The following is an 11,445-nucleotide window of genomic DNA, read 5'->3' on the forward strand; positions in this document are numbered from 1 at the left end:
CGAAGTCTGTCTCTCGAAATCTACCATATCACCCTACACTGTGCGATTGTGCACATTGCTGAATGGAGCTCTAAGGATTATTTACACTGAGTGGTTATCCCCAGTGCCACATCTGTCCCTTCAACTATGGATCCTGTCTGCTTTGTTATCTGGGTTGTGTACACCCGAGGAGACAGCAAACGTTGCAAAGCACAATCTCCGGCAATAGCAGAAGAGCAACCGTCCGGCAAGTAACAGTGGAAACTATTTTTGAGTTGTGACGCCACTATTAACTTAAGATTTAGACATCAGGTAAATGCAAACATTACTTGTTTTGTAATTAAAATTCTGAAAGCCCTAGAGTCTTGTATTATAGGGAAATGTAGCTTTTTATGACAGAAACCTAATTATAAGGAGTAGCAAACAGTTAATGATGTTTTAGTAACCGATGTGATCCAAATACTAAAGTAATGTGTAATACTAGTAGAAAAACTTTCCTATGGCAGCATAGAAAAAGACGAATATGCTCCTGCTTAAAACGCTCTGACTGAAAAGTGGAGTATCAGCTGCCTCATTCTACCTTCCTCAACACCTAAACATGTTGGGCAAAAATATTTCCATGTGAACATATTTACTCCCTTTTCAACATGCAGCTCATCTTTCACTTCCGCAGGCTACCCTAACTGTAGCTCATTCACAAACACTAGTCCATCGCTGTAAGTCTCTCATGCCATACACTCCCAACTGCCCATTCTCACTCACTCATTCTGCCCAACTCTTGTGATTATGTCTGTCTCACAGCCACCATCTGCTTAGTTCTGTCCTGTTACTGTTTCCTGCCACTGTCTCTAGTTCTCTCTTATTACTAATGTGTGATTCTTTCTTTCCTACTGATGCTGTCTCTTCTCTCCTTCTCTCTCTTCTCTCCTTCTCTCTCTTCTCTCCTTCTCTCTCTTCCTCGTTGTCACTATCACAGACTCTGTCTGTCATTATCACTAGCTCTCACCCATTTTTACTTTCTGTTTCCCTTTACTCCTCTCTCACTGGCACTGTCTCCTTCACTTTTCCTAACACTGTTCTCTCACTGCCTACTATGTTCCACCGCCACTGTGCCCCACTGTGTCCCTCTCTTTCTCTCACTGCCATTGTCTTCTTCGCTCATTTTATAACAGAATCACTGCATATTATCTTCCAGCATTTGTTACTTCTCCGTCTCTTTCCCGCTGTCAGTCTCCTCTCTCAGCATAAACAAGCGCGAATACGTTCTCAAGCCGACATTTTTGAGAAAATTTTTAAGGATGTTGGGGGTGTTAGAAGGAGGCACCTGTTGCTCCAATTTTCAGTCAGAGCCTTTTAAGCAGGAACGTATTCGCCTTTTTCTGTGCTACGATAAGAGCATTTTTCTCGATGTTTCTCTTGTTTCCCTGCTACAGCAGAGCATGTCACTTACGTGAAAATAACTTGATATGTCAGTAAAATTTTGATGCACTGTTGATGTGAAAGTAATTTTACACCTCGGACCGGATTTTACATGAACAAAAATTTTGCGTGTGCTTCGGTACTACAACGTGGAGTTCTCGGAACCCTGCTGTTGATAACGAAGACACTCTACACCGCATTTCTCAGTGCTTCGTCACTTTATAAATTACTTTTTCGCATCAAGCCGCATTTTACGTGCGTATTTTAAGTGCAAAAGTATGGTAATTTCGACGCTCTGTATATTGGAAACGGATAAAAAAATCTAGAAAATTTTCAAGGTTGTTCGAGACCGGAACTTTAACAATATATCGCGACAGGTTCAGCCATTTTCTGTGCATAGCCATTTTGAAATCCTCGCCTGGGTTTTGGTCAGATGCTGAAGACGAAAATATAGTAAATAGTTCCTTTTTTGGGGGGGGGGGGAATTTCGAGAAACCGCCCACGAACTAATGGTGCCTCCATAAGTCCCATCATGCCCACCGCAAACCACATCAAATACAGAAAGAACCAACCGATTTGCTCAGTTCGCCTAAGTCTAAGCAGGAAGAAACTAGAATTATATTAATACCTTCAGCTGCTAATGGGCGTTGATATATATCAACGGGAACAGGTGAAAATGTGTGCCCCGCCTCGTGATGACTGGGTGTTGTGTGCTGTCCTTAGGTTAGTTAGGTTTAAGTAGTTCTACGTTCTAGGGGACTCATGACCATAGATGTTAAGTCCCATAGTGCTCAGAGCCATTTGGACCATTTTTTGTGTGCCCTGACCGGGACTCGAACCCGGTACCACCTGCTTACATTGCAGGTGTTCTATCCATCTGAGCCACCGAGGGCACAGAGATCAGCACGACTGCAGGGACTATCTCGCGCTCGCCTCCCGCGAGACCACATTCTCACCTTGTATGTCCACACACTACATTCGTATTGTCCCATCCCAACACACTCATTACTCGTGGAAGACATTCTTACCAAGTTCCGTAAGAGTTCGGGGAATATGTGTGCATCCGCACAGAGAGGAAGGTCATCGCCGGTGTTGCCAGAAATATATACCGGGTGATCAAAAAGTCTGTATAAATTTGAAAACTTAATAAACCATGGAATAATGTAGATACAGAGGTAAAAATTGACGCATATGCTTGGAATGACAGGAGGTTTTATTAGAAACAAAAAAAAAACGAAGTATTGCTAGACGCATGAAAGATCTCTTGCGTGCGCCGTGGCGTCGTTTGGTGGTGATGGTGATGATCGTGTGCTCAGCCGCCACTTTCGTCATGGTTGGCCTCCCAGGTCCCCAGACCTCAGTCCGTGCCATTATTGGCTTTGGGGCTACCTGAAGTCGCAAGTGTATCGGGATCGACCGACACCTCTAGGGTTGCTGAAAGACAACATCCGACGCCAATGCTTCACCATAACTCCGGACATGCTTTACAGTGCTGTTCACAACATTATTCCTCGACTATAGGTATTTTTGAGGAATGATGGTGGACATATTGGATATTTCCTGTAAAGAACATCATCTTTGCTTTGTCTTACTTTGTTATGCTGGTTATTGCTATTCTGATCAGATGAACCGCCATCTGTCGGACATTTTATGAACGTTTGTATTTTTTTGTTTCTAATAAAACCCCACGTCATTCCAAGCATGTGTGTCAATTTGTAACTATCTATCCACATTATCCCGTGATTTATTCAGTTTCCAAATTTACACCTACTTTTTGATCACCCGGTACATACGTGGATATGGTGTCTGTTCTTTCGGACATGACCGAAAGAAGGGATACCATATCCATATAACTATAAGCAGGAATAAGTGTGTAATACTCATACTTTGGCCCTGTACTCTAGAATAGTGACACTAAGACGATCCTTCTGTTTGTCCCTAGCCCAAGGGCTATCCAAACCACTTCACGATACCATTTCATAACTATACAGGGTGTTACAAAAAGGTACGACCAAACTTTCAGGAAACATTCCTCACACACAAAGAAAGAAAAGATGTTATGTGGACATGTGTCCGGAAACGCTTACTTTCCATGTTAGAGCTCATTTTATTACTTCTCTTCAAATGGTTCAAATGGCTCTGAGCACTATGGGACTTAACATCTGAGGTCATCAGTACCCTAGAACTTAGAACTACTTAAACCTAACTAACCTAAGGACAGCACATACATCCATGCCCGAGGCAGGATTCGAACCTGCGACCGTAGCGGTCGCACGGTTCCAAACTGTAGCGCCTAGAACCGCTGGGCCACACAGGCCGGCGAAAGTCAAGAGGGTTGAGGTCAGGAGAGCGTGGAGGCCATGGAATTGGTCCGCCTCTACCAGTCCATCGGTCACCCAATCTGTTGTTGAGAAGCGTACGAACACTTCGACTGAAATGTGCAGGAGCTCCATCGTGCATGAACCACATGTTGTCTTTCTTGTAAAGGCACATGTTCTAGCAGAACATGATAACGTGATCCATTGAGCGTAGGTGGAAGAACGTGGGGCCCAATCAAGAGATCACCAACAATGCCTGCCCAAACGTTCACAGAAAATCTGTGTTGATGACGTGATTGCACAATTGCGTGCGGATTTTCGTCAGCCCACACACGTTGATTGTGAAAATTTACAATGTGATCACGTTGGAATGAAGCCTCATCCGAAAAGAGAACATATGCACTGAAATGAGGATTGACACATTGTTGGATGAACCATTCGCAGAAGTGTACCCATGGAGGCTAATCAGCTGCTGATAGTGCCTGCATAGGCTGTACATGGTACGGAAACAACTGGTTCTCCGGTAGCACTCTCCATACCATGACGTGGTCAACGTTACCTTGTACAGCAGCAACTTCTCTGACGCTGACATTAGGGTTATCGTCAACTGCCCGAAGAATTGCCTCGTCCATTGCAGGTGTCCTCGTCGTTCTATGTCTTCCCCAGCCGCGAGTCATAGGCTGGATTGTTCCCTGCTCCCTAAGACGCCGATCAATTGCTTCGAACGTCTTCCTGTCGGGACACCTTCGTTCTGGAAATCTGTCTCAATACAAACGCACCGCGCCACGGCTATTGCCCTGTGCTATCTGCCAACTCCGCATTTGTAAACATTGCACTGACTGCAAAACCACGTTCGTGATGAACACTAACCTGTTGATGCTACGTACTGATGTGCTTGATGCTAGTACTGTAGAGCAATGAGTCGCATGTCAACACAAGCACCGAAGTCAACATTACCTCCCTTCATTTGGGCCAACTGGCGGTGAATCGAGGAAGTGCAGTACATGTCGACGAAGCTAAAATGAGCTCTAACATGGAAATTAAGCGTTTCCGGACACATGTCCAAATAACATCTTTTCTTTATTTGTGTGTGAGGAATGTTTCCTGAAAGCTTGGCCGTACCTTTTTGTAACACCCTGTATTCAACCCGAGGTACAAGCACCGGAAAATCCCGTTTTTATGCGCGGCGTTTTGGAACATACGCTATCGCATGCATACTGATATCAGTCACTTCGAAAGTTATCTTTAATTTCTTATACAACCACTTTTCTATAATTCATTTTAGACTACAAATAATTTGTGCCACTATATGTAAATTCCCCTTCCCCCCCCTTTTAGACTGACATTCTCCGCTGATGCGCCCCCATTATTGTGTTGCAGTTTCGTGGAACGACTGTTCGTCGCGCCTGGCGACACTTCAAGAGCAACAGCGCTGCTGGCTTTTATCGCAGTTCCCCAGATACTGGCGCGCGCAAGCCAGTCTCTGCCCGCCTGACATCCCTTCGTCTACTCTGGCGCTGCCCCTCGGCTCCAGCCTTCGTCGCCACCCTGACGCCGCCTTCGCTCCGGCGGGAACAAATCAAAAAGCCACTTACTCTCTATTTTTGTCCTCCTTACGTGACGAAACTGCTTTTGTATGGAATTTGCTTTATAGTGTTACATGAAGGTTTTACTTCAATACTGGTACAAGACCATTTTTATTCGCTAGACATGACGGGATACCAGTTCGATTTTACACAGAGTACGCGAAGTAACTTGCCCCCCTTCCTGCAGCGGTGTACCGTAGGTCTCTAGAAGAGCGTAGCCCTCCAAAGGATTGGAAAAGGGCACAGGTCATCCCCGTTTTCAAGAAGGGACGTCGAACAGATGTGCAGAGCTATAGACCTATATCTCTAACGTCGATCAGTTGTAGAATTTTGGAACACGTATTATGTTCGAGTATAATGACTTTTCTGGAGACTAGAAATGTACTCTGTAGGAATCAGCATGAGTTTCGAAAAAGACGATCGTGTGAAACCCAGCTCGCGCTACCAGAATGAGATTATCACTCTGCAGCGGAGTGTGCGCTGATATGAAACTTCCTGGCAGACTAAAACTGTGTGCCCGACAGAGACTCGAACTCGGGACCTTTGCCTTTCGCGGGCAAGTGCTCTATCATCTGAGCTACCGAAGCACGACTCACGCCCGGTACTCACAGCTTTACTTCTGCCAGTATCTCGTCTCCTACCTTCCAAACTTTACAGAAGCTCTCCTGCGAACCATGCAGAACTAGCACTCCTGAAAGAAAGGATATTGCGGAGACATGGCTTAGCCACAGCCTGGGGGATGTTTCCACATATCAGCGCACACTCCGCTGCAGAGTGATAATCTCATTCTGGAAACATCCCCCAGGCTGTGGCGGAGACATGTCTCCGCAATATCCTTTCTTTCAGGAGTGCTAGTTCTGCATGGTTCGCAGGAGAGCTTCTGTAAAGTTTGGAAGGTAGGAGACGAGATACTGGCAGAAGTAAAGCTGTGAGTACCGGGCGAGAGTCGTGCTTCGGTAGCTCAGATGGTAGAGCACTTGCCCGCGAAAGGCAAAGGTCCCGAGTTCGAGTCTCTGTCGGGCACACAGTTTTAATCTACCAGGAAGTTTCATTCCAGCTCGCGCTATTTGTCCACGAGACTCAGAGGGCCATAGACGCGGGTTCCCAAGTAGATGCCGTGTTTCTCGACTTCCGCAAGGCGTTCGATACAATTCCCCACAGTCGTTTAATGAACACAGTAAGAACATATGGACTGTCAGACCAATTGCGTGATTGGATTGAAGAGTTCCTAGATAACAGAACGCAGCAAGTCATTCTGAATGGAGAGAAGTCTTCCAAAGTAACATTGATTTCAGGTGTGCCGCAGGGGGGTGTCGTAGGACCGCTGCTATGAACAATATGCGTAAATGACCTTGTGGATAACATCGGAAGTTCACTGAGACTTTTTGCGGATGCTGTAGAATATCGAGAGGTTGTAACAATAGAAAATTGCACTGAAATGCAGGAGGATCTGCAACGAATTGACGCATGGTGCAGGGAATGGCAATTGAATCTCAATGTAGACAAGTGCAATGTGCTGCGAATACATAGAAAGAAAGATCTTTTATCATTTAGCTACAATATAGCAGGTCAGCAACTGGAAGAAGTTAATTCCATAAATTATCTGGGAGTAGGCATTAGGAGTGATTTAAAATGGAATGATCATATAAAGTTGATCGTCAGTAAAGCAGATGCCAGACTGAGATTCATTGGAAGAATCCTAAGGAAATGCAATCCGAAAACAAAGGAAGTAGGTTACAGTACACCTGTTCGCCCACTGCTTGAATATTGCTCACCAGTGTGGGATCCGTACCACATAGTGTTGATAGAAGAGATAGAGAAGATCCAACGGAGAGCTTCGTTACAGGATCATTTAGTAATCGTGAAAGCGTTACGGAGATGATAGATAAACTCCCGTGGAAGACTCTGCAGGAGAGACGCTCAGTAGCTCGGTACAGGCTTTTGTTGAAGTTTCGAGAACATACCTTCACCAAGGAGTGAAGCAGTATATTGCTCCCTCCTACGTATATCTCGCGAAGAGACCATGAGGATAAAATCATAGATATTAGAGCCCACATAGAGGCATACCGGCAATCTTTCTTTCCACGAACAATACGACACTGGAATACAAGGGAGAACCGCTAGAGGTACTCAAAGTACCGTCCGCCACACACCGTCAGGTGGCTTCCGGAGTATGGATGTAGATGTAGATACAGAGTTCTGAAGTTAAATGAACTCTGGAAAATCTGCAGTTGAGATACCAGAAATATCCAAGCATATGGCTTCTTGATAGAGATGAACCTTTCTTTCTGTTTGTTTGGATCATTAACTGCAGAAGCATTATAGGCAGAAAAGTGGAGGTAATGGACTTGCACCACTATTGAAATAAGCCATTCATATGGAAACTAAAACTGAAAATTATGGTAACCCCTGCCACTTTTACCGTTCAGTTATTACAAGGGAAGGCCACGACGTTGTGATGTCATATTTACTTCAAACTTCGTACACCTTTAGCAGGCCATGAAAACAACATCATGTGCAAGTACAATGAAGAGCCAAAGAAGCTGCTACACATGCCTAATACCGTGTAGGGTTCCCGCGAGCGCACAGAAGTGCCGCAACGCGATGTGGCATGGACTCGACTAATGTCTGAAGTAGTGCTGGGGGGAAATGACACCATCAATCCGGTAGGGCTGTCCACAAATCTACATCTACGTGATTACTCTGCTATTCACAGTAAAGTGCCTGGCAGAGGGTTCAATGAACCACCTTCATGCTGTCTCTCTACCGTTTCACCCTCGAACGGCACGCAGGAAAAACGAGCACTTAAATTTTTCTGTGCGAGCCCTGATTGCTCTTATTTTATCGTGATGATCTTTTCTCCCAATGTAGGTGGGTTCCAACAGAATGTTTTCTCAATCGGAGGAGAAAACTGGTGATTGAAATTTCATGAGAAGATCCCGTCGCAACGAAAAACGCCTTTGTTTTAATGATTGCCACTCCACTTCACGTATCATGTCTGTGACACTATCTCCCCTATTTCGCGATAACACAAAACGAGCTGCCCTTCTTTGTACTTTTTCGATGTCATCCGGCAATCCCATCTGATACTGATCCCACACCGCACCCCAATACTTCAGAATAGGGCGGACAAGCGTATTGTAAGCAGTCTCCTTGATAGACCTGTTGCACCATCTAAGTGTTCTGCCAGTGAATCGCAGTCTTTGGTTTGCTCTACCCACAACATTATCTATGTGATCGTTCCAATTTAGGTTATTTGTAATTGTAATCCATAAGTATTTAGTTGAATTTACAGCCTTCAGATTTGTGTGGCTTATCGCGTAATCGAAATTTAGCTCATTCCTTTTAGTACTCATGTGAATAACTGCACACTTCTCTTTCTTCAGGATCAATTGCCACTTTTCGCACCATACGGATATCTTACCTAAATCAATTTGCAAGTCGTTTTGATCATCTGATGACTTTACAAGACGGTAAATGACAGCACCATCTGCAAACAATCTAACACGGCTACTCAGATTGTCTCCTATGTCGTTAATATAGATCAGGAACAATAGAGAGCCTATAACACTTCCTTTGGGAACGCCGGATATTACTTCTGTTTTACTCGATGACTTTCCGTCTCTCACTACTAACTGTGACCTTTCTGACAGGAAATCACGAATCCAGTCGCACAACTAAGGCGATATTCCATAGGCTCGCAGTTTGGCTAGAAGACGCTTGTGAGGAACGGTGTCGAAAGCCATCTGGAAATCTAAAAATACGGAATCAATTTGACATCCCATGTCGATAGCACTTATTACTTTATGGGTATAAAGAGCTAGTTGTGTTTCACAAGAACGATATTTTCTGAATCCGTGCTGACTGCGTCAATAAATCGTTTTCTTCGAGGTGCTTCATAATGTTCGAATACAGTATATGTTCTTAAACCCTACTCCAAATCTACGTTAGTGATATAGGCCTGTAATTCAGCGGATTACTCAGACTTCCCTTTTTGGGTACTGGTGTGACTTGAGCAATTTTCCAGTCTTTAGGTACAGATCTTTCTGTGAGCGAGTGGTTGTATATAACTGCTAAATACGTAGTTATTTTATCAGCATACTCTGAGAGGAACCTGACTGTTATACGATCTGGACCGGAGGCCTTGCCTTTAGTAAGTGATTTGAGCTGCTTCGTAAGGGTACGAGGGGGCGGAGATCTCTTCTGAACAGCACGTTGCAAGGCATCCCAGATACGCTCAATAATGTTCATGGCTGGGGAGTTTCGTGACCAACGGAAGTGTTTAAACTCAGCAGAGTGTTCCTGGAGCAACTCTGTAGCAATTCTGGACGTATGGGGTGTCGCATTGTCCTGCTGGAATTTCCCAAGTCCGTCGACATCCACAATGGACATGAATGGATGTAGGTGTTCAGACAGGATGCTTACGTACGTGTCACCTGTCACAGTCGTATCTAGACGTATCAGAGATCCCATATCGCTCCAACTTAACACGCCCCACACCATTACAGAGCCTCCACCAGCTAGAGCAATCCCCTGCTGACGCACAGGGTCCATGGATTCACGAGGTTGTCTCCATATCTGTACACGTCGATCCGATCGATTCAATTTGAAACGAGACTCGTCCCACGAAGCAAAATGTTTTCAGCCATCAACGGTCCAATGTCGTAGTTGACGGGTCAAGGCGAGGATTAAAGCTTTGCGTTGTACAGTCGTCAAGGGTACACGAGTGGCCCTTCGGCTCGGAAAGCCCATATCGATGAATTTTCGTTGAATGGTTCGCATGCTGACCCTTGTTGATGGCCCAGCACTTGAAATCTGCAGCAATTCGCAGAAGCGTTGCACTTACGTCACGCTGAACGATTCTGTTCAGCCGTCGTTGTTCCTGTTCCCGCAGAATCTTTTTCGGGACGCAGCGACGTCGGGGATCTGATGTTTTACCGGATTCGTGATATTCACGATACACTCGTGAAACGGTCGTACGGGAAAATCCCCACTTCATCGCTACCTCTGAGGTGCTGTGTCCCATCGCTTGTGCGCCGACTATAACATCACGTTCAAACTCATTTAAATCTTGATAACCTGCCATTGTAGCAGCAGTAACCGATCTAACAACTGCGCCAGACACTTGTTGTCTTACGTAGACGTTGCCGGCCGCAGTGCCGTATTCTGCCTGTTTACGTATCTCGGTATTTGAATGCGCGTGCCTGTACCAGTTTCTTTGAGGCTTCAGTGTCGTCGTAAGGTGCACTATTCTGGCAATTCCGAGAAAATCGCTAGAAAAGCTTTGCGCGTCTATTATGTGGCTTATGTACCTGTGAGTAGATGCCGGAAGTTAGAGTTCATGGTTCCCAGGTGGTGCCGGCACGGCAGCTCAGAGTGTTTGGTCAGTTCGTTAACTATCCACTGTAATACAAAAATAATAAATAAATAAAACTGAGTTAATGGATCAACGATGAACTTGAACGCGTGTTGTGGGGCATCCAACCCTAATAAATGCAACGAACCATCATAAAGACAATGAGATCAAACCAAAAAAAATTAAAAAAGAAATGTGGTTAGCGTTCGAGCTGCGTAAGACGAACGTGTATGAGATGACGGTTCGACTCCAGTTCAAACTTAATTATTAGTCTGTACTATCAGAAGAAAGAAAATTTTGGTTTCAGAGATTAGTTTACTTTTTCCTTAGCTGCTGCGCCTGCTGATTTGTATATACTTTCGAGAACGTCAGTATACCAGACGCAAAACAGCATTCTGAGCATGAGGTAAGTTACTTTTATTTCAGGGCAGATCTCACTTTTTATTCTTGTGAGCAAACAGTACACAGTGAGAATTTTCAAAGGTTACGCTTATTCAGCAGATTAATTTACAGTGAACTGTGTAGACAGTATTGAAGAGTTATTTTCTACCGAGTTGAAGAGTATTTTATTCGGTGGAGATTTCAAACTTTGCACTTCATGTTACACATCTCTCATTATGTACTTGAGTATTGAGTTTGTTAAATAGTTTTCACCGAGCACACAATCAGTCTCTTTGGGCATTTTATTAAATTCATTTTCATTCTTTGAAATTCAGTATTTTATTAATCACGACCCTGTTCACATGCGCAACACAGGGCCAACCAACAGCCAGTATTGCTCAGATGT

The sequence above is a fragment of the Schistocerca americana genome, chromosome X (assembly GCF_021461395.2).
Source record: "Schistocerca americana isolate TAMUIC-IGC-003095 chromosome X, iqSchAmer2.1, whole genome shotgun sequence".
Taxonomy (NCBI): domain Eukaryota; kingdom Metazoa; phylum Arthropoda; class Insecta; order Orthoptera; family Acrididae; genus Schistocerca; species Schistocerca americana.